This window comes from Sciurus vulgaris, assembly GCF_902686455.1.
Source record: "Sciurus vulgaris genome assembly, chromosome: 16".
Taxonomy (NCBI): Eukaryota; Metazoa; Chordata; class Mammalia; order Rodentia; family Sciuridae; genus Sciurus; species Sciurus vulgaris.
In genome coordinates this window covers 11,288,532-11,312,091 of record NC_136477.1, presented here as the reverse complement: position 1 = coordinate 11,312,091, position 23,560 = coordinate 11,288,532, and the positions used below count along the sequence as shown (strand labels likewise).

At 42.1% G+C, this 23,560-nt stretch overlaps 3 long non-coding RNA genes across 3 annotated transcripts in view; 2 read left to right on the top strand and 1 right to left on the bottom strand.

The window, feature by feature from the left end:
• Positions 1–21,718, top strand: part of LOC306646592 — an 82,987-nt gene extending 61,269 nt beyond the window's left edge. The window contains exon 2 of the long non-coding RNA XR_013759890.1: positions 19,398–21,718. This is a non-coding gene — a long non-coding RNA (uncharacterized lncRNA). The remainder of the gene's footprint in view (positions 1–19,397) is intronic.
• LOC306646587 lies at positions 1,653–17,075 on the bottom strand. The gene is made up of 4 exons (XR_013759883.1): positions 15,771–17,075; positions 5,942–6,068; positions 5,679–5,739; positions 1,653–5,184 (listed from the first exon to the last, which is right to left on the bottom strand). It is a non-coding gene; the product is annotated as an uncharacterized lncRNA (long non-coding RNA).
• Positions 6,075–8,740, top strand: LOC306646590. The gene is made up of 3 exons (XR_013759888.1): positions 6,075–7,138; positions 7,530–7,989; positions 8,538–8,740. It is a non-coding gene; the product is annotated as an uncharacterized lncRNA (long non-coding RNA).
• Positions 21,719–23,560: the final 1,842 nt, after the last annotated feature.

The following is a 23,560-nucleotide window of genomic DNA, read 5'->3' as shown; positions in this document are numbered from 1 at the left end:
CCAATGGCTCTTAGCCAAGAGCCATTACTTAAGGCTGAGCAGATGTCTGTAGTCATGATATGTATGTCCTGTTTGCAAAGCCAATTGTTTCAATAGTCTCCCAATTCACGAGAGAGGAATTAGGGTCCTGGGACTATTGGGACAGGCATTCATGATACTTGACATTGACAGTACTTTATCATTCATATATACTCTGAGTCTGGAGGAGATGAGTACCATAAGCCATGCCAATCCACACACAGACTTTGAACTTGGGAGGAGAGAGATCAAATAAGGGGCATGGAGGGCAGGTTTTCTAGCATCAAAAGGGCAACATGAACCTTGGTTCCCATGGGAGGATGTGACTGGCTTGTTTGAATAATTATGGGGGCTGGCAGGGGACTAAAACCTATTATGTATAGACTGATAAGTCTAGAATACTATGCCAAAATAATGTAATACTGTATTATATATGTACTACAATACTAATTATATACATATATTCATTCAGTACTATGGATGGAACCCAGGGCCTCACATATGCTACGCTTGTACTCTACCACTGAGCTACATCCTCTGTCCCCATAATTATATATTTCAAATATACTTACTATATGCTAGTTATACATAATATGTGCTAATTATATATACTAATTATGTATAAAACTGTACTTGGTATTAACACTTTATACACACTATATACTAGATAATGCCATACCCTGTACTATACTATGGGGCACAAATCTTTTTCTTTTGGATATAGATGCAAAAGTCTCAACAAAATATTAGCCAAATAAATCTAGCAACAGATAAAAAGACTACATCATGACCAACTAAGCACTAATAAAAAAAATGTTGGTTTCTCATCTGGAAGTCAATCACTGCAATATACCACACTAACAGAATAAACACCAAAATCACAGGCCCTGGCTGGGATGGAGCTCGGTGGCAGAGCACTGGCTTAGCACGCACAAGGCTGTGTGTGCCATCACCAGCTACACAAAAAGCCCCTCAGGATCATCCCAACAGACACAGAAAAAGCACTTGAAAAAGTTCAACACTCTACAAATAGAAGGGAACTTCCTTGGCTTGATATGGGGCATCTATGAAAAGCCCACAGTTCATCTCATACTTGATGGTAAAAGATAGTTTTAATCATTGTAACAAATACTTGAGATAACCAACTTATAAAGAGAAAAGGGTAGTTTGCCTCAGTTTTGGAGATTTCAGTCCATGTCAGTTGGCCCCACTGCTTTCAGGCCTGTGGTGAGGCAGCACATCATGGCAGAAACACATGTTGGAGCAAAACTACTCACCTTATAGCAGCTGGGCAGATAAAGAGACCACAGTCCCAAAATCCCCTTCCATGGCAGCCCCCACAATGACCCATTAGGTCTCATCTCTTAAAAACCACCACCTCACAACAGGGCCACTAGCTGGGGACAAAGCCTTTAAAACAGGTCTTTGGGGGATATTCCAGATCCAAGTCATAGCAAAGACACTTCCTCTCTCAGATCAAACAAAACAAGGATGTCTGCTCATTCCCCTCCCTCCCTCCCTCCCAGTACTGAGGATGGGACCCAGGGCTTAGCACATGCTAGACAAGTGCTCTACCACTAAGCTACATCCCCAGCTCTTTTTTTTTTTTTTTTTTTTTTTTTTTTTTTTTTTTTTTTTTTTTTTTTGTGGTGCTGGGGATTGAACCCAGGGCCTTGTGCTTGCGAGGCAAACACTCTACCCAGTGAGCTATATCCCCAGCCCACTCCCCAGCTCTTTTTGAGACAGGGTCTGGTCAAGTGTCCCAGCTCTTTTTGAGACAGTCTAGTTAAGTGGTCGGCCGGCCTCAAACTTGCAATTCTCCTGCCTTAGTCTCCTGTTTTAGCTGGGATTATAGGTATGTGGCACCATGCATGGCTTGCTCTTGCTGCTTTGATTCAACAGAGGGAGGTGCTACCAGCAATATTAGGCAGATTTTAAATGGCCTATAACCGTAACAGAAATATAAAAATTACAGACTTGGTCTCTGAACATACACCAACATATAGACACACAAACTCACGAATCCAGAGAAGTAGTGACCCAGAGATGAACAGATACCTGCAGACACACTCATAATCCAGGTCTCTGCGTTCCTCCTCCAATTCCTCTTCCTCCTTAGGAATAACCACCATACCATCCCCTGTGTATTTTTGCTTGTCTTCTTATCTCCTAGAATGGCCCCTTCAAGGGGACAAGGATATTTCTATGGCTTTGTTCACTACAATGTCTACTAGAAGGCCTTGCAGGGAAACCCAAGTTGTGATGGATACTTTGATGTAAGATTTATAAAGATGTCAGTGAAACCTGTACCTTTTAGAAAATGTAAGTCAAGCAATTAGTGGTGGTTTTGAGCATCCTCTTAAATAGCAATGGCGACTCACCTGAGATTATACTGGAAAAACCTAACAAACTTATAGATTTATGACAAATGTTTATTAGCAAGAAAAAATAGACTGAGGCCCTTTCAACCAAAATAAAATAAAGGAAGCTTTTCTCAGAATGAAGGTACAATTTAAAAATCAGTAAGATATATCCAGAATATGCCACATGAAGCAGCGGCTACCCACCATAAATACCAACAGGGTCATTTTTCAAAGGCTCTGACAAAACAACTTTAAAATTGTATGAAAATTAAACCTGCCTGCCTTTTCAGTTTCCATACAGATCCAAAAAACTTCAAAATGGGACCTGAGGATGGTAGAGTGCTTGCCTACTAGCATCACGAGGCCCTGGGTTCCATCCCCAGCACCACGAAAACAAAATCACTATTAAATTTACAAACCCCATTTAAAGATGACCTACAGAACTACCTCATCTTAAAAGTTTCTGCAAAGTAGAAACCCACAGTCAAGATACATTCAGTATGAAGCACTAGAAACGTATTTATTCTTATTAATTTGTATCAGATCTTCTCACATTACTTAACATTTCCAGCATTCTCTGCAATGGGAGTTTACAAATCACTTTTGTTAAAATTAAAGTTTCCACTATTTTTGACACCACTGGAGTTTCCACACAGCACATTCTCACATTTTTCTAAGTGTGCAATGAGTACTTTCCCACACAGCTTACAATCAGTAGTTCCCTCTTATGTGACTGCTCCTTGGTTTCAAGATGAAGTAAGACTACTGAAGGCTTGACCACATTCCTTAGAACGTGGCTTCATTCCAATACATGAACACTACCTCACATTGTTTACATGAACTGGGTTGCTCTCCAGTTTGGGGTTTTTTTGTTTGTTTGTTTGTTTATGTGGTATTGAACTCATGGTCCCGAGCATGTAGGCTCTTACCACTCATTCCCAGCCCTGTTTTTAAATTTTGAGACAGGGTCTTGCTAATTTGTCCATGCTTGCCTCAAACTTTTGATACTTCTGCCTCAGCCTACTGAGTAACTGAGAAAACAATAGGTTTGTTGTTTGGCTCCAGACTGAATTCTCCTATGTATTCAAAATAAACTGGAACAACTATCCTAGTTGTTAATCACTTAATTTACATCCCTGGAGCTTCTCTCTTATGCAGGTACTTTCATGTATTTGAAACAAACTGGGACAATTGAATACTTTCTCATATTCCTTCCCTTTATAAGGTCCACCATGTATTTACTTGGTGGCATGTTGTATTTACTTGAGAAGTAAATGATAGCTTCCCATACTCCTTTCTTTCTAAAGCTTCCACTCCAAAGTGATTTATTTCATGTACTGGAAAACTCAGATGCAAACTTTTTTTTTTTTTTTTTTTTTTTGAGACAAGATCCTCTTACCTCAGCCTCTTTTAAAGTCCCTGGAATTACAGGCATGTCAGCATGCCTGGCTTGCAAAGTCATATGGTAACTGAAGATTTTTTCCCCTCAGTTTTTAACATTCACAGAGGTTTCTATAGCATGCATTCTTTCATGTCTTCTAAAACAACTGGAGTAACTGAAGGCTCTCCCACATTGTTGACACATATAGGGCTTCTCTTCAGTATGAGTTCTTTCATGCATCTGCAAAGAACTGGAAGAAGTGAAGGCTCTCCCACACTGTTTGCAATTATAGGGTTTCTCTCCAGTGAGTTCTTTCATGTCGTTGAAATAAACTGGGATAGAGAAAGGCTTTTCCACATTTCTTACATTTATAAGGTCCATCTCTAGTGTGAAGAACCATGTGTGTTTGAACGTTTGAGAGAAACGAAGGCTTTCCCACACTGCTTACATTCATAGGGTTTCACTGCAGTGTGAGTTTTTTCATGTGCTTGAAGTGAACTGAGATAGTCAAAGGCTTTCCCACATTCCTTACATTTATAAGGTCCATCTTCATTGTGAATAATCATGTGATTCCGTACACGCGTAAGAGATATAAAGGCTTTCCCACATTCCTTACATTCATAGGGTTTTTCTCCAGTGTGAGTTCGTTCATGTACTTGAAGTAAACTGGGACAGTCAAAGGCTTTCCCACATTTCTTACACTTGTAAGATTCACCTTCAGTGTGAACAAACATGTGACATTGTACACGTGTGAGAGAAATAAAGGCTTTCCCACATTCCTTACACGTATAGGGTTTCTGTCCAGTGTGAGTTCTTTCATGTACTTGAAATGAACTGGGATGGTCAAAGGCTTTCCCACATTTTATGTGTTTATAAGGTTCATCTCTATGAGTTATCACGTGTCTTTGAAAGCTTGCAAGATAAATAAAGGCTCTACCACATTTCTTACATTCATGGGGTTTTTCTCTAATGTGAATCCTCTGATGTCTTTGATAAGACATGAGAGAAACGAACACTTTCCCACACTGTTTACATTCACAGGGCTTCTCTGCAGCGTGAGTCCTTTCGTGTGCCTGCAAGGTCTGGTGATATGTGAAGGTCTGCCCACACTGTTTACACTCATAGGGTCTCACTCCAGTGTGGATCCTTCCATGTATTCTAAGATAACAGCCATACCTGAAGGCTTTCCCACATTCCTTACATGTATATGGCCTCTCTACATAGTCTCTCCACTCCTTTGGTTTGTGTCCAGTGTGAGATCTTGAGTGCTTGTTCAAAAATGAATGATGCATGGAGACTGTTCCACGCACACCAGATTCATATGGTTTTATTCTGGGAGTTTTCTTTTTCAAAGTAAGATGTGGAATGTGGCTGAAGATTTCACCACCAGGATTACCTTCACACTCTTTCTCCACCATATCACTGTCACAACAAATCAGAAGGATATTCTTAATAGCCTTTTTAACTTTATGATTTTATATTTACTCAGGTATTAAAATTATATTTTTACCATTTTCAGAGAAAGTTAAACATTTTTTGCTTTGACTTACTTGGGAACAGATAGACTGAATGAATGCCCAGGAAGAGAGTTCAACCTCAGCTATTATCAAAACTGGTATTCATAAATCAGGTTTCCTTACACAGTTACACAGTGAATTATTTTTCAGACTCTGAAGATTGGTGTCACTGTTTTGTGGTGCTGGGGATTGAATCCAGGGCCTTATGCATGCAGAATATGCTCTTCACCACTGAACTATATCCCCACCCCCAACCCCTCAATGTCACTTTTAAGAAAAGATTTTTGGTGGAAAGTTTCTAATAAAGAAATTTGAAGTTAAGCTTTTGTTGTTGTCTCTTTCTTGTAAAAAAAAAATTCAGGACATACGAGTTTCTTGCATTACTTTTTTTACACTCACCTGTTATTTCTTTCATGGTTATTGTACTGACTGTCAACCATCTGGTCTTCTGATTTTTTCCCTAAAATGTGAACTGAGGAAGAGAATAAATTATTAATAATTATGGAAAAATTATTAGATTCGAAGTCCAAAATGAACTAGTTGTTACCATGTCTGGTTTACTTACCAAACTATACCCTCTCTACATTCTAGATCTTGAAATATTATTAATAAGTATGAAACATATTTTCTTTACCTAATTGAAGGAATGATGTCACCATTACCTACAGAGGTCAGGTGCCTGAAGGTTTCGCACATTACATCTCTGTAGAGTTTCTTCTGGGAAGGATCTAGCAAGGTCCACTCCTCCTGGTTGAAGTTCAAAGCCACATCCTCAAGAGTCACTGAGTCCTGAAACATCACACACAAGTGTATAGGGGTGTGAGAGCACTTGAAGCCTATACTCAATTTAGAAGTTCCCACAAGAATTCATGTTCTCTGAATACACAGGGTCCAGTACACCTTGGAGAAATAAGGGAAATGCTATACAAGTGAAACAAATATTTCCATTTTAAGACCATCAGTTCCTATTGAGGAAAATACTTTCATTTCCTTTCTTATTACCCATCATATCACTCACTACTCCATTAAACAAGGTCAGAACTGCATGAGATTTTCACGAATAAAAGAAAAACAAAAGAAGTGGAAGCCCTTTCATTTATTCCCATCACCAAACATGAGAGACCAGCTAAGTATGTGGAAACCTAACATGTAACATGGTCCAGCAGGAACCTGTCCTACAGTACTCCAGATCCAGCTAGCTGAATGAAAACATTTTTGGGGAAAATGATTTTAATTTGTTTGTGTAACATGTATCACAGATGCTATGTTTCTTTTTCTATGATTTTTTTTTTTTGAGGTGCTAGGGACTGAACCCAGGGCCTTGTGCATGCTAAATACACATTCTGCTGAGCTACAAGACAGCCCCTCTGTACTAGTTTATGGGGCTAAGAGAGAGCTAACAAATGAGGGAAAAGGCAAGACAATTTAGACTTCCACATAATCCCTGTACTCCCAAGCCTCAGGTTACTTCCCATGGGCTTTTAGCACACATACACATACATCCTGAGATAAAACACCAGAGGAATGCTTTCCTGCAGAACCCTGGTAAAGAACCCTGGGCCTGGCTGACCCTCAAGAAGATAATGATTACATTTTGCAAAGCCTGGATATCCACAATGATCTGGTGGTGAATTTTCCCATGGTGAAAATCTGGGAAAATAAACAAAACACTCAAACCTAAAATCCTCCTTTCTCAATTTCAGGAAGCTGGATTCCCTACCATTCAAGCTACAAGTTATTATTCCTGTAACTCTCTCCCAGACGCATGATCATGCCAACCCAGCCCTTGAGCACAAGAATTCCTCAACCACACAATTCCCAAAAACACTGCTTTTTAAAAAAACATAATTAACACAGATGTCTGTCCCGACCCACAGGACTTCAACGGGAACCTGGAGGTGGGAGCGGGGATTGGGAGAGACAAGAGACATGGGAAATGGAGACAAGACAAAAGCCTGATCAAGTCTTGTTTATTAGGGGAATAAATACAGTTAATATAAAGTACAAAAACCAATCAGGGGAAAGCGCGCGAAGGCAAGGCTAGTCTCGCACCAGAACTCAAATAAGGAAGTGTAGTTGGCCAATCATGAAGCACCACGCAATCTAGTCTGATGCACCTGGTATAGTCTGACAGTTGTGTGTGCAGGTAGAGGCACACCCCGCCAGCATCCAGCAGGCGCCATCTTAGCTCAGCATGAGGTGAGGCAGGGGGCGTGACCATGAGGTGAGGCAAGGCAGGGCTCCGGACAGGTGTCCATGTGCAGGGTTTGGAGAAAAGGTTCCCATACAGCAACCCCAATGCTAGAATTGCCCTATTTAGCAAAGCATCGGTATGACAGAAGACCAGTCTTGGATCCAAGAAGTAAATTATGCTGCTTCAGTCTCGGTTCCTCTGCATTGTGGCTCTGTACTGCTTGCCATTTGGTGGGGGGAGGGTGGTACTAGGATGAAACCCTGGGGCTCTCTACCACTGAGCTACATGGTTAACACTATTGTTTTTGAGACAGGGACTTGCTAAATTGCTGAGGCAGGCCTGGAACTTGTGATCCTGCTGCCTCAGCTTCCTGAGTTGCTGGGGTTACAGGTGTGCACTATCATGCCTCATTTTACTGCTTACTGGTAACAAAGTCTGACTAACTGCTGTGGAGATGTTTATGCTTAGAAATGCCTGCTCACAAAGTTCATAGTTCACAGGTATCTGGGTACAGATGTTGAGAACAGGGTGATATCTGTGCAGCTAACTGTCTTAATCACCAGGATGCAGGCAGTTGTGACTGCACCCTCAAAAGCCAATACAGTGCAAACAGGACTGCTAGGCCCCCGTGCTTATCGAGGTTGTTAAGAAATATTTGTCTGAGAAATGTGTAGCTGCCTAGAAACCTTATCTACAAGGACGGGGGGCCTAACTCCAACTCATCTCCTGCATAGTTCACCCCTTCCCTCCTCCCTTCTTCCTCTAGGACCGTTCAGTTCTGGTGGGACCCAATGAGAATCAAATAGATTGGCAGGACTCAACCAGAGGAGGACTAATGTTTAGCTGTTCAAATGTTAACCAATTAAAAAGAACACTATAAAACTGTTGGCTTTTCATTATAAAAGGCCTGTTGAACAAAGGCTCAGGGCCTCTTAGCGTCACCGGTTACCGAGTGCGCAGAGGACCAGGCTCGAGCTTGCTAATAAATGACTCTTTGTTGCTTGCATTGATCGTGGTCTCTGGTGGTCTTTGTGGGGTCTCAAGCTGCTGGGCACAACACAGAGATCTTAGAAAGGACCTCGCCAAACTACTGATAAGAGCAGCTCACTGTACCTAAACTGTTCATGCAAACAATACGGGGCATACTGTGTTCCTGTTTTCCTTCTGAGAGTCATACTTTTTTACCCCAGTACTGGAGAACTGAACTCACATGCTACGTGAGTGCTCTGTGCCACAAAGCTACATTCTCAGCCCCAAGAGTTTGGAGACTTTTAAAACATGTTAGGCAGAGTATGTCTACATTGTAAATCTTCCAAAAGCACTGTGGTCATGGCATGTCTAACATGCTTGCCTGGCAGAAGCCTTTTTACATACACTATAAAAAGGATGGAGCCTATCACGGTGATTGCACTAAGAGAGAACATTTGGAAGCTTACATCTGGATCCCTCCAGACCTGGTATAAGTACTGACACTAATGGAGGCTATTCATGACTTAAGCAAACATTAGTTACAAGTACATATTTGGAAAGAACAGGCTATATAAAAGCATCATCACATTCATCTTCAGAAATAAAGAGGGCAGATTTTGATGTTGAAAAGATCTACAGGGTTTATCAATAGAACAATAATATTGTTACTGTTGTGGACCATAATATATGTATCATCTTCAATTTTCTATCATTTTTTGGTCATCTTTAAAAGCAGGTGGGTCACCCAAAATTTGGTTCAGATGCTGGAATGGACAATCATATATATTTCAAGAAAGGATGAAATTATTTATTACTTTCTTAACTTTAGTCTTTGGGGAGAACAGAGTAGGCCTGTCAAACAGATGGAAAATGGCTTGAGGAAGGCAAGGAAAGGGCACACTGGAATTGGGAGGTAGGACAGGGCAAGAGTTCATGCAAACAGGTAAGGGCTCATGTAGTTTGAATCTCTGGCTAGAGCTAGATATAGAAGCCTCAAGCTTTTCCTGCAGTTTGTCAAGGTGTGGGCACAGGGGAAAGACAGAAGGTTGAAGCTTCAACTGTCACCAAACATCCAAAACTGGAATCTGGCTAGGTGCAGGGCATATGCCTACCATCCCAGCAACTTGGGAGGCTGAGGCAGGAGGATCACAAGTTGGAGGCCATCTTCAGCAACTTAGTGAGAACTTGTATAAATAAATAAATAAATAAGGGCTGGGGATATAGCTCAGTGGTAGAGTACCCCTAGGTTTAATTCCCAGTATCCTAAAAATAATTTGACTGCTCTTTAAAAGAACAAAAGTAGGAATGAAAAGTGCATTTGCCATCTGTTCCCTGACTCAAGTGAATCTAGAATCTCACAGAGAAAGACTCCACTCTTCACTCAGACAGCCACCTCATCTAAGCTGGATGCACCATCCTCACGCACAGTGGGAGTTGGCCCACAGCTGCTCCTGTCTGGTGACTGCTGGGCTTTCAGGTCTGAAGAGTGTCAGTGTTCCTTTTCTGTCCAGAAGCCTGCCTGACACCTTCAATGAAGGCAAGCTCTTTTTTTTTTTTTTTTTTTTTTCAGGGGAGGGGGTGTACTGGAGACTGAACCCAATGCTCTATCACTAAACTACATCCCCAGCCCTTTTTCTGTTTTGTTTTTAGACAGGGTCTTGCTAAGTGACCTAGGCTGACCTTGAATTTGCAACCCACTGCCTCAGCCTCCTGTGTGGATGGGATTACAGCAAGGGCAAGTTCTTTTACATTATACATCCTGCCGTGTCTGCTCTACCGAAGCATTTGGGGGAAGGTCACAGTGGCTGTGGCCATGCCATCTCCACCCTGCCCCACACAGCTGTGCTGCTTGGCTGCATCTTTGCCTGCAAATGATACATTATTCTTATAAGGAGAAACAGTAATATCCAGCAATGAGTAAGGAAGCACACAGCTTCTGAATGTAATAAGCATTTATCACATTAAAAGCATGGCAGAGGGCTGGAGTTGTGGCTCAGTGATAGAGCACTTGCCTAGCATGTGTGAGGCACTGGGTTCGATTCTCAGCACCACATATACATAAATGAATAAAATAAAGGCCTATCAACATCTAAAATTTTTTTTAAAAAAGGCATGGCAGGGGCTGGAGAGTGGTTCAGCTTATATGAGGCCCTGGGTTCAATTCCCAGCAACCTATAAACATAAAAAGCTTACAAAAATACACCACCCTGGGGCCCAATTTCCAAAAATACAGTGTTTTACTCAAATAAAAATGGCAAAAATTTTAAGAAAACAAACCATGTAAAACCTCTGGAAATGGTACTTTGAGTAAATATTAAATAGAGAAATATATATTCAAGGAAGTCTATGTGCCCCTGGTAAAAGAGAATTATAGGCAAATGTTTGTTGATGAAAGAACAGACTGAGTTTTCTCATAAGAAAAAAACTAAACCATTAAGAAAGAACCTGAAGTCACACCAGCTACTCAGGAGCTGAAGCAGGAAGGGTGAAAGTTCAAGGCTAGTCTCAGCAATTTAGCAGGACTGTGTCAAAATAAAAAACTAACAGGACCAGGGATATTTCTTAGTGGTAGAACACCATTGGGTTCAACCCCCAAACTGCCCCCCACCAAAAAAAAAAAAAAAAAAGGAGGAGGAGAAAGAAGAAGTAGAGACGAAATTTCCAAATTTGGGTTAACCGTAGAAAACATTTGGAAGAATTAATCCTTTGGACTCTGACTCTTGGTTCGCCAAATGTTTTTCAAGTTCATAAGACTCACGTAAATCTTTGGTAAGAAAGACTAGATTAATATTATTGGTTTAACAAAAACATATACCTTAAGAGTTGTCAACATTAAACAACGTAGAGATGAACAATGGTGGCACACACCTGTAATCCCAGCCACTCAGGAGGCTGAGGCAGGAGGATCACAAACCTGAGGGAAGCCTACGCAAGTAAGCAAGACTCTTTGTCTCAAAATTTAAAAAAAAAAAAAGTTCTTTTAAGAGTTGCGGATGGAGCTCAGTGGCAGAGCACCTCTAGGTTCAATCCCCAGTATTAGGGAGTTATAGAAAAAACCTTGGAAATGAAAGTAAAAGAACCAAAGTAATGCCATTTTGTTCTGACCTGACTCCATTTTATGCATGCTGAACATGTTTTCTTTTCTGTATCTATGTTGACAGTACATTAGGACCTTCCCTTGGCCCTGACATATAACAAAAATAACTCTGAAATGTACAGTCAAAACAATTCTTTCATGTAAAAATGTCTCAACAAGGTGTTTCTGACCTACATCCGGCTCAACTGTCCTGGTGGTTTTGCCTTTATAAACCCTGTGCTTCCAAAATTCAAGTGCTGCGAGTTCTTTGCGGCGCTAGCTAGTCTGCTCTCAGTTCCTTGCCTGGTTTTCGATTTGGCTCCATAGCTGGTGGTCTGTAACTCTCACACACACTGTAACAGAACAACACAAATCCTTCAGCAGCCATAGTGAATGAACAGGGTGAGCTGCACCCCACAGCATGTGTGTAACAGACTGAGGTAACGAAAGCACAAGAAAAGTCCTTCTGCATAATATGAAAACTAAGACGTAAAATTCAGTTTCCTGATAAATAGATGGCAAGTTTGGAAGAATAATGACAAGAATCAGGGCAGTGGCATCAGAAGTCATAGCAGAACAGTTTATATTATATAAACTTAGGACAGAACAAACATTCTTCTTTGGATTTCTCTTTGCTTCTTCAGACCTCATCATTCACTCAGACTGTCAACCAAGGAAATAAAAAACTCTTACACCCACACCACGGAATACCTAGCTCAAGTACATGGACACAGTGCGATTCAGTGGCAGCAAAATTCCACAAAGGGAACAGAGGAGAAGCACCTCCGGGAAGCGGCCTGCTTCGCCCACAGTTCACAAAGAGACCCACACTCAGAAGGTGGGAAACACACTCCAAGCCTGGAGACCACTCTCCTGCACAGGTGTAGCCTGGGTCGAGGCAGGGGGCTTACTCCTAGGTAATAATTCAGGAAATTCAATTCTGGTACCTCAACTGACCCTACTTTTTTCTGGTGGGGGTTGGGGGGTACTGGGCAGAGAGTCCAAGGTCTGTGTGCTTGCTAAGCATGTGTGTGACCATCAAGCTGCACGTTCCCAGCAACGTGATGTCTTTTTTTTTTTTTTTCTTTTTAACCAATTCTGAAATCAAACGTGGAGTGTTTGCTGTATTAATACCAACCAATTTTCCAATTGTCCAACACCAACTGGGCATCTAACATTTCAAATCTGACACCATCTAGTTAGCAGAGGCCCCACAAGTTCAGAGCTCAATCCCAGACCATGGTGGCCACTCCTAATTCTCAGCAATTGCCAATAATTTTGGTTCCCCACAACTAGCTTCTCAAATTCCATTATTTGCTACAACTAGTCAGGGAACTGAGCAGAACAGATACTATGTTTACTGATTTATCATAAAGGCAGCATCTCAGGAACAGTCAAAGAGAAGTGACATCTGGGGTAAGGGAAGTGGCCAAGGGAGGGAGAAGAGCAAACCTTTCAGGATCTCTCAAACATGCCATTGATACCCCCATCAAGGTGTTCACCAACTGGCAAGCCCCCCGAATGTCTCTGGTGTTTTTAAAGGACCTAACCTCCAGTTTAGGTTAGGACTTCCCTTCCAGAAGCAGAGGGATAGAGATGAAAGTTCCAACCCTCCATGTTTTTGGTCTTCCTGGTCACTTGCCTCTACAAGGAAACTAAAAAGGAGTACTACCTGAGTCACCTCATCTGCATAAACTAAGGTATGGTATGCAAGGGCTTTTTATGAATAATGCCAGATACTCCCATCACTCAGGAAACAGAACAGTTATTTACCCACAAAATATCCACCCTGCAAAGGAAAAGAACTGGTTAATGTCTTGGTGAATCTTTTTTAATTCACCAATTTGTCAAACAGACATTCTTTGGAAATGTATTCATTTTTCTGCAGCCATCAAGGAAGAGAGATTTTAATATATCCTCCCCACCTCCCCCGTCCTGTTTACATTCTGGAATTCCATTTGAAATTACTTGAATGAAAGCACAGACCAAAGAAATGTAATATACATGCTCTGGGGAAGAAAAAAAGCAAGTAAGAATTGTTAACAAATGGAATGGAAAACTAGATTTTGATTTTCTTTCCTGAAATCTCCATTTTATTTCCTCATTGGAAATATTTTATCTTTCACTCTCTACTGATGAAATACTTAATAAAACTGATGCTCAAGTGAACAAGTCTTTTCAAGGTGACAAAACCAGAAGGGGCAGGCTGACCTGGAACAGATAACTCTGACTCAAATGTCAAGTCAGGTCCTCCTACCTTGTAGGACATATCTCCATCCCCCGGCTGCTCACCAAGGCACTCAATGTCCACCCAAGACACATGGGAAGGTGCCCCCAGAGCACACTGCTTTTCAGGTTCCTGCACCACCTCCCAGGGTGGGCTTTCTCAGTCTTCAAGGTAGCTTTTCTCCCTTTGTTATCCTGCCCTGTCCTTGTATTGCCTGGCTGGTCTAGCTGAATTTCTTTACGCTGCCAAAGTCTTTGAAGACAAGATGCCTGTTTCCAGAAGTTCTTCTTCAGGTGGGCTGCTGAAACTGCTAGTTTATCTCCCACTTCTACTCTTGCTTGGCCAAGAATAAAAGTCTCCCTCACTGCTCAATGGGTACTTACTGTTGTTTGGGTTCCACAATTAGGAGGGAAAAAGGACTCAGCCTTTAGAGGTCAAAAAGTGGTTACACTTTCAACCTTAAGATCCCAGAGAGCAGGAATCATTTCTGTCTGTCCAGTGCCCTCCATACCAGCATCTGATTGGCTGACCACCAATCCAAGAAATGGAACGTGGGATTAGGGAAGAAAAGGTGAGTGTCTCAAGGGGTTAGCTCTGTAGGACAGCATATACCAGGAGGAAGAGCCCCAGTCCCAGGTCCCCAAACTGCTCCCCTGAAACCCATCCCCTACCTCAGGCTGTTCTCTGGGAAGAAATGACTCAGAAGTCAACATTCACTAAACACTTAGAGATAAATGGCAGCTGTGAACATCTTGGGTCAGTCCCAGGCAGTTCTGAAACCCAGAGTCAGAAAAAGGTAGGAGGGTGCCTGTAGTCTCCAAATGGGACCAACCCAAAATCATTCTGATAAGGAATCTGTGCTAGGGAAGACAAAAAGAGAGGCACAAGATTTTTTTTTTTTAAACAAAGGAGTGTCAGGTCATTTTTCTTTGCTTTTTTTTCCCTCAGGTAAAACATGTACTGAAAGAATGGACATTTTTTAAAGCTGTCTGTTTTATCTCAACTCCCTAAGGTCTCACTCCCAGTGATGGGAACAAAGCCCTTAAAGCTGTTCCAGGAAACAGCCCCAAACAGAGCGTAGAAGAGTAAATTGAGCAAGATAGTGCTCAGACAGTTAAGAGATATAGGATATAAGATTACCACAAACTGTTGACCAGAATCTACGCCCTGTTGTAAAACATTGTGAAACATGTTGTATGTTATCAGCAAACCCAGACCCCCTTTGGAATTTCCCGGCGGCTTTGTTCCCCTTTTTCCCTTCCATGTGCGACCCCTCCCGATGTGTGGTTTCTGCCTTTAGAAACTTGTAAGATTTTCTGCTAGGGACTCAACTCCTGGACTCCTGCGTGAGTCACGAATTGGGTCCCAGCGCACTGGAATAAAAGCCTCTTGCTGTTTGCATCAAGTGACACCTCCTGCGGTTGATTGGGGTTGCCATCAATCCGTGGGACAGAGTTAGGGTCTCCTTTTTGGGGGTCTTACAGTACAAACAGAAAAATCTTTTTTAAAAAGTCATTTATTTATTTTTGCCTGTAGATAAATGGAAGACAAATAAAATATTGCATTTGCTTGAAAAGTAGAATGAAAGACAGTGGAGAGGTGACGTTGTCGTTGGGGAATTAGGGGAGGAATCTGGAATTTAGGATTTATATTCAGCCCTAGGAGACAGGAGGGGGTTGGGGGAGTCGTGGAACTGAGACCCTACTTCCTATAAACCTAGAAACTAAGGGGCAACGTCCTTGCTGGGGAGGACGGAGGCACGCGCCCCCCACGCGAGTCGGGGTCTCCGCGACACTCCGCCCCAGGCGGAGCTGCTCACAGAGGGCTCCGCGCCAGGGCGAGTCCCCGCGCAGGACGGACACCGAGCCCGGGTCCCCACTGCCTGTCCGGCCCCGCCCACACCGAGGACCAGAGACCGAGAACCGAGCGGCGCCGGCGGCGACTCGGCGGACCCCGGCGGCCAGAACCGGCGGGCTCCAGCTAGCCAGTCCCACCCGGTGAAGGGACGCCCGGCCTCGCACTCACCATTTCCCGGCTTTGGGGGTCACCCGTTCTCATCCCTATGGGGCCCACAGTCAATACAGTCTACAGCGCGGCGGAGGATGCCCTAGAGTCACCCGGGCGCCCGCAGGAACCGAGACGCCCAGGAGAAGGAAGGCGCCCTCCCGACTGTGGAACGCCGCTTCCTCCACTCGGGACCGCGCGAGATTGGATAGTGCACACCGCCCAGCCTCCTCGGCCCTGATTGGACAGCGCCCGGGCCCCGCCTATGTGGTCCTGAGTGACAGGAGAAACGCGAGGAATAAGATACCACGACCGAACTGCAGGAGGACAGGTGTTCGACCACAGCCCTCCTCTGGCCGGCTTCCTCCCCGTGGGAGGACGTTTGCATTTAACACCGTTTGCTCTAGACTTTTGGCAGCAGGCACCGATGTCTTCAGGGGACACTTCTTGCTTCTGGTAGAAGAGGCCAGACTGGAACTGGAGGGACCTCAAAACTGATGTCCTACAGAGGGCAGCACGTGGGGAAGAGACTGTAGGGAGCAGGTTCAAGGTTTCCTCACAATCTATTCATTTTAGACCAAGAAAATAAAAGACACCAACAGGGGATGAAATGAGTAAATGCACGGAAAAACTGGAACCTTTTTTTAAAATCGAAACTATGGCAACAATACACTATAAGGCAACCAAAAAGAAAAACAAACTAATTTAGGCAAGCAATCTATTTCACATCCAGTTCACAAGCAAACCTGCATTCAGAAGTGAAACATATCCCCAAGCTTGGGTGCCAGACTGATTGCTGCAATGTATGATCCAGATTGGATCCGTCCCTGATGAGGAAGAGAAACCTAAGAATTTAACTCTGGGAACTCACAATGCCCTGCTGTCCTTTCCTCACAGCGGGGAAGCAGTTATGGCTTAGATAAGGGGTGTCTCCCAAAGCTCATGTGTGAGGCAATGCAAGAGAGTTTAGATGTGAAATGACTGTTAATGAGAGCCTTCACCTAATGAGTGCATTAATAAACTTGAATGGATTAACTGGGTGGTAACTGTAGGCAGGTAGAGTGTGGTTGGAGGAGGTAGGTCACTGTGGGCTGCCTCTAGCGTGAGCAGAGCTTTCTGGCTTTCTGACTGCCATGTTCTAAGCTGCTTTTCTCCTCCTCAGCCTTCTGCCATGATGTTCTGTCTCATCTGAGGCGCAGAGCAACAGTCAGTCATCTATGGACTGAGACCTCTGAAACCATAAGCACCAAATAAACATTCCCTCCTCTAAAATTATTCTCATTAGGTCTTTTGGTCACAGTGGCAAAAAAGCTGACTTAAACAAACTCCATCTTTTAACATCTTCTGTAAGACCCCCCAAAAAGAGACCCTAACTCTGTCCCACGGATTGATGGCAACCCCAATCAACCGCAGGAGGTGTCACTTGATGCAAACAGCAAGAGGCTTTTATTCCAGTGCGCTGGGACCCAATTCGTGACGCAGGAGTCCAGGAGTTGAGTCCCTAGCAGAAAATCTTACAAGTTTCTAAAGGCAGAAACCACACATCGGGAGGGGTCGCACATGGAAGGGAAAAAGGGGAACAAAGCCGCCGGGAAATTCCAAAGGGGGTCTGGGTTTGCTGATAACATACAACATGTTTCACAATGTTTTACAACAGGGCGTAGATTCTGGTCAACAGTTTCTGGTAATCTTATAACTGTCTTGCTCAATTTACTCTCTGTTTGGGGCTGTTTCCTGGAACAGCTTTAAGGGCTTTGTTCCCATCACTGGGAGGGAGACCTTAGGGAGTTGAGATAAAACAGCTTTAAAAAATGTCCATTCTTTCACTTCATTTTCACCAGCAGGAAACTGTCATCCAGATTCAGTTTAAGATTCTTTCCTAAATAAACTGTCAAATTCATAAACTTTTTTTCTCCAGGAGACTACCTAAATGAGTCTTTCTGCAGGCCTGATCTTCAAAGATTTTATTAATATAAACAAATGACATGAGAAAGGAACTTGTTTCATTGCAAAAAAGACAATGCTGCAGGAAATGAGAGCTGTAAAACAGAAAACTAGGACGATGACATACATACCCCCTTATGAGTGATTACTTTAAGTGGAAGTGGATTAAAATCTCCCACCAAGAACAACAGAATAGACTCTGAAAATATTGCCAGGTGTGGTGGTGATACCGCCGTTTACCGGTGACGAGTTCTGCTCCTTCTAATGTTGAAGATTGAACACTAGAGAAGCACGCCAAGGCAAGCATATTAAGCAGGTTTTATTAAAGGAGTAATAGAGACTTCTCCCGGCAGGAAGAAGGGGGCCATGGCTGATGTTCTAAAGTCCCAAGAAGTTGAGTGCACCCTACGTCTTTTATAGGTTAAATTCTCTTTTGTTCTCCAGTTCTCTCCTCCCTTATCTCTCCTTCCTGCCTACATGACTAGGACTGGTTTTGCATTAAGTGAAAAGCCATGGGCAGGGGGAGGGCCAAGGTGATTCAGGCAGGTAAGGGCCCAGGGGGCATTAATTAGCAGCTCCTTGCTTGCAGTCCTTGATAAAGACAGGTAAATTTGGTAATCAATGGGCTGCGGAGATCCTTGACATTCCATTCTCCCAGGGGCAGTCTCCAACTTCCAGAGGCAGATGGCTTCATGGCTTCATTTCCTCGAATTGACCCGATTCCCTATTTCTACACTAACTACCTGTCCTTAATTCTGGCTTCAGTGGCACACACCTGTAATCCCAGTGGTTTGGGAGGCTGAGACAGAAGAATCTCAAGTTCAAGACCAGCCTCAGCAACTGAGCAAGGCCCTAAGCAACTTGATGAGACCCTGTCTCAAAATTTTAAAACGGCTAGGGATGTAGCTCAGTGGCAAAGTACCCCTGGGTTAAATCTCCAGTACAGGGCAGGGGAAATGTGGGAAGTCATCCATGACTAGCAGAATCAGGCTTGGCTGAGCCATGGGACATGGAAGTCTGACTCCCAGGAACCGGCAGTCATGAGACTGTTTCAGAGAGCTTGGGGTGTGTGATTGTGCAGAGGGGCTCACCACTGAGGAGATGCTGATTCTCCTGGGATGTCCCGCTAAAGCAAATGGCTCCCTAACTCCACCCCATTCTGTTACTCAGAGAAGCTCCTCCCAGTTGCCCTTTACCTGTACAGCTATAAAGAAAAGGTGGGCTTCTCCATATAGCTAGAGGCCAGATCTTGGCATGGCTCAATCCATCACACCCCCTTCAATTTAAAAAGATAATTGGCTTCTATGTTTGTTTAATTAAATAAATTTCTTAGTGACTAATGTACAGTCAGCACCTTCCTCCGACAGAAACCCTTGCCCTCACCCACACTGTACATGGCAGAATCCCCTATAAAAATAAGTATTTTCCATGTTTTTATTTAGTTTTGTCATGCTGGGGATTGAAACGAGAGACTTGCCCACTGCTAAGCACATGCTCTGCCTCTGAGTTACTCTCATCTCCCTTGTGTTATTATTAAGCAAAAGCACCAGACATAAAATCATAACTGAAAATTGGAACCCATGACTAAAAAGAGAAAACACAGAGGCCAGAGATGTAGCTCAGTGAAAGAAAATGGGCTTATTAGCATGTGCAAAAATAAATAAATAAATAATTGAAATAACATCTTTTTTTTTTTAGTTATAGATGGCCACAATATTTTTATGTGGTGCTGAGGATTGAACCCAGTGCCTCACATGTGCTAGGCAAGCGCTCTACTGCTAAGCCACAACCCCAGCCTGAAATAACATCTTTATTCAATTTGTAAGACCTACAGCATTTTCTCTAAGGGCAAATGGGTATGTTTGGAAAATATGAAAGAAAAGATGACTGAGGCCTGGTGGAATGGCCATAATAATCCCAGCTACAGGAGGCTGAGGCAGGAGGACTGCAAATCTGAGGCCAGCCTGAGCCACTTAACAAGACGACTTCAAAATAGTATTTAAAAAGGGTTGGGAGTTATAGCTCAGTGGTACAGCGCTTGCCTAGCATGTGTAAGGTCCTGGTTCAATACCCAATGCCACACAAAAAAAAGACTGAGTAATAAATGATTCAGTTTTTTTAGGAAAATAATGAAGACAAGCACATGCAAACAGTCTATTATCAGAGGACACTGTCCCAGAAAGACAAAATACCACTCTAAAATTATCTGCCCCTCATTCCTCATATTAACTACCCAGGAATAATGTGGTTTATTTGTTCCCAGAGAGATGTGGAGGGAGACAGCAGCATCTCAAACTAAGAGGGGACCAGGTATTTATTTATAGACTCTCTATATTTTTACATATTACAACAGTTAAGTATTTTATTACTGTGCTTATCTAAATACTTATAAAAGCTTTCAGAGAAAAAATAAACATTTACAGTGCCACAATAAGTAAAACAAGACAAAACAAAATAAGAACAGTCTGATTTTTGTGAGAAAGTGGAAGAGAAACCCTAGGAAATCTTCAGGTATGTCTGGAGGTCAGGCCGTAGAACACATTTTGGAAAAGAAACTGGGCGCCAGAAAACACGTGTGCATCAAAATGTGCAGCAGTTTAAGCACACAGAGAACATTGCGTTGGGTCATCATAGTTCTATGTTAGCATATTCAGTTTTTGCATTGTTTTCTATTTAAAAAAAGGTGGGGGTGTTATTTCCTACTGGTTTTCTTTTAAAGAGAAAAGAAAAAAAGAAAAGAAAAAAAAAAAAAAAGAGGATGTGGCTCCATGGTAAAACATTTATTTGCCTGGCATGCACCAGGCCTTAGTCTCCATCTCTAGCACTGCAAAAAACAAAGACTTATCTCCAGTTTCGCTAAATAAACAAATGCATAAACTTACACAACTTATACAAAGAAAGAACCCTGGGGCTTGACATCTGGTGGGATAATGTGAGGAACCCTGTAGATTAGTCCCCAGTGAAGTGGTGTAGATGCCAAGCTTCCAGGAACGCCCTGAGGGTAGAGAGCAACTGGAGAAACACTAGGAAAATCTATGTAAATTAGGTAAAAGGGAGAAAGTTCATGGCATTTGAAATAAAGCTACTCACGTTCCCTTTCCTCAGTTCAGTGAAGCTGGCGACTCCCCAGCCCAAAACACAAGACTCCCTCTGCCTCAAGCTCACAGAGAGAGCTTTCCTCTTGGGAAGTGCAAACTTCACTTTCTCATCCATTCCCAACTACCCAGGACTGTGCCTTAAATCTGGGAGATGGACTGAGAGGTGAGAGCTCTCCTCTTCCAACAAGTCTGCACTTATTAACGGAGGCTCACCCTTGAGTGTAACATGCTTGCCTGAGCTCAGTGGTAGAGCATGTATTTAGCAAGTACAAGGCCTACAGAAAACAACATCCAGCAGGGTAAGGAAAAAAATGAAAACTCACATGAGAATATAATAAAACATTACATACTTACAAACTTATGACAACTATTTATTAATGGGGAAAACTGAATTAAGCTATTTTTGCCCCAAATTTTTTAAAAAAATTGTGTTTCCCATAAGAAAGCTGGAATATATAAAATAGGTAACAGTAGGCAGTAGAAAAATTTCAAGAATTAAACTCATTTTCCAGTGGCCCAATAATCACAGACAATTAAACTGTATAATAATGAAAACAACCTGCATATAATAAATATACATCAAATTCACACATAGACCCAACATGCTTCGAATGGAAAAAGAAAACATTTATTAGCTGACTTAAAAATAAAAACACTACTATTAAATTCATTGTTTACTGGGTACTTACAGAATGCTCTCACCCCAGTGCTAATTTGCAAAAGGAAAAGTCCATGGTCTATAGATTCACTTTAATGATAAACGTGGGAAAGTGATAAAATGATAAATGCCTTTACCATTTTTATATTGTTTCTTCTGTACTGGGAATTTTCTTCAGCATTACACACAAAACTAACTTTCACTAGAGCTTTCCATATTATATTCATAGAATTTCCCTACAGTGTGACTTTTCACAGGACTCAAAATATTTGCTAAACTGAAAACTTCTGTGGTTTTAAAAATTAGGATTTCAATTCACTGTGTATATTTTTCAAATATTTAATATTACTTTTAAATATTCTCTTTCAATACACTATTATCTCAATGTAAAGAACCCAAAAGGGAAAATTTTTGTTTTCAAAGAACCAGATAACCTTTGTATTCATATTGAAAATACTACCTCTGTTCAGTTTGAATTTATTCTGTATTCCTATATATTTTGGTCAGAATGTGGGATCACTGGAGGCTTTTCTACAACATTTACATATGCCTTTGAACTGAACTGGAAGGATAGAGGGATTCTAATACCCTGACATTCATAAGATATCTCACCATTATGCATTCTCTTGTATGCTCAAGTTTTATGTGATGAATAAAAGTTTTCCCACATGGTTTCTCTCTTCTATAAATGTGAAAGTGAGAAATAAGAATGCTTTCCCACATCTATTACATTCATAAGGTTGCTCTCTAGTATGAGCTCTTACCTGTATCAGAAAGTGAAACTAAGGACTTTATCACATTTTTTACCTTCCTAGGGCTTCTTGCCATGTTTCCGAAGGAACTAGAAAACTGAAGGTTTCACTTTGCTTTTTATTCATAGAGGTTTTCTCCAGCATGAGCCCCTTCATGCATTCCAAAAAAGCTTTTGATGGTCTAAGGCCAGTCCACATTCATTGCATTCACAGGGTTTCTCTCCAATGCAAATTCTTCTCTGTATTTGAAATGAACTAGGACAGTAAAAGGTTTTCTTGGACACCTTACATTTATACTATCAGTCTACAGTGTGTGATTATTTGCCCTCAAATACCTGAAGAAGAAATGAAGGCTTTCCCATTCTTTTTAGTCACAGGATTCTACACAACGTGCGCACTTTCATGCCTTAGAACTGCACTGGGGAAGCCAAAGGCTTTCCCACAAAATTTACATTTATAAGGTCCAACTCCAGTGTGCCTTATCATGTGTCCTTGAAGCCCTGAAAGAGAAATGTAGGCTTTCCCACACTGCTTACATTCATAGGGTTTCTCTCCTGTGTGACTCCTTTCATGTTTTCGAACTGAAGTTGAGCAAATGAAGGCCTTGCCACAATGTTTACATGGATAAGGTTTCTCTCCAGTGTGAGTTCTTTCATGTTTTCTAAGTGCACTGGGAGAGTTAAAGGCTTTTCCACATTCCTTACATTTATAAGGTCCACCTCCAGTGTGCCTTATCATGTGTCCTTGAAGGCCTGAGAGTGAACTAAAAGTTTTCCCACACTCCTTACATTTATAGGGTTTCTCTCCAGTGTGAGTTCTTTGATGTCTTCGAACTGAAGCCAAACAGCTGAAGGCCTTCCCACACTGCTTACACTGATACGGCTTCTCTCCAGTGTGAGTCCTCTCGTGTACTCTAAGTGAACTGGGATACTGAAAGCCTTTTCCACACATGTTGCATTTATGGGGTCCACCTCCAGCATGTGTTAGCATATACCCACTAAGGTTGCTGAGAGAAATGAAGGTTTTCTCAGGCTCCTGATATGCATAAGGTTTCTCTCCAATATGACTGCTGTCATCCATTTGGAAAGAGTAGCAGTAACTTGAGGTTTTCTGACATTGCTTACATTTATATGGCTTTCCTTTATATTCCTGATACTCATATACTTCCTGTCCAGTGTGAGACCTGATGTGACTATTAAGGGATGCATGAGGCATGAAGACTATTCCACATACACTACATTCATATGATTTTACTCCAGTTGGGATTTTCTTGTTCAGATTACGATCTGGAATCTGGGTGAAGATTTCTCCACATTGACTACTTTCTTCATTTTCACTGAGTCTCTCTATATGATTGCT